Below are 1,007 nucleotides of genomic sequence, written 5' to 3' on the forward strand. Positions count from 1 at the left end.
TTCAGAATTATATCAAACTCATTTAATGTATAGTTATGATATGTGTCTGTTACAGTATTAATAATGTATAAATTATTAAAATGTAAGATATTCTAATTATTCGGAATCATCGGATACAATGAAAATTGTATTAAGGGAATTATAACTGTTCTAGTCGATAGAAAATGTCCATTTCCAGTCCACGAGGGACATTTAAATGTTGTCGTCATTATGTATTACAATGTGTAAATACCGTGGAAAATGTTGAAGGATCGACGTGTGTGTCAGAGAAATTTCAAAGCTTACGTATATGTATATAATTTCATACTTTCGCAATGTTTTTTGGGAATTTGCTTATAATATGGAATGTGTCTTTGTATAAATAATAATTTAAATTGAAATGGATGCTTGGTAAAGCCCTTGGAACTGAAATTATTCGGAGGCATCGACACGGAATCCTTCCAAACACGGATGTTATCTTGAAAAATATTTATAGAGACGAAATTCTTATTAAAGTTATGCATATTTTTCCCGAATCATCATTATATTGGAGGGTGGATGGACTTCAGGAAAAAGAAAATTCCCCCTTTCTCCAAAAAAAAGAACAGGATCATTATTTTCATGTATTTCCTTTTAACATTGGTTCGCTTCATTTAAACCATTACACATACGTATTTTGCAAAACCACTTTGGCCCTCTGGTGTTTACTTAAGGGTTTAGCAAGCGGTGAAAAGCAAATCGATACATCGATCGTGGAGAAAAGAATTCGTGGATTTGCAACAAACTTGCAGAAAACGTTGAGAAAATATAGAAGAAGAAAAAAATGCAAGTGCAGTTAAAAAGTAAATAGCGTTTCCTTCTTTTAAAACGAGGTTTTTTCTGTGATGATGGTGGTCACAAATACGTTCATGCAACATTATACAAGTATAAACAATGACACTTTTTTAAAGGTGGCGCCGTAACAGGTGGGTCATGTCCAATGGGGGGGGGGGGGGTTCACAGATCAATGAAGACCTTTATTTTATTTG

The sequence above is a fragment of the Pholcus phalangioides genome, unplaced genomic scaffold (genome assembly GCF_987345545.1).
Source record: "Pholcus phalangioides strain wild (caught in Gottingen) unplaced genomic scaffold, Ppha-v1.0 ptg000015l_1, whole genome shotgun sequence".
Lineage (NCBI taxonomy): Eukaryota > Metazoa > Arthropoda > Arachnida > Araneae > Pholcidae > Pholcus > Pholcus phalangioides.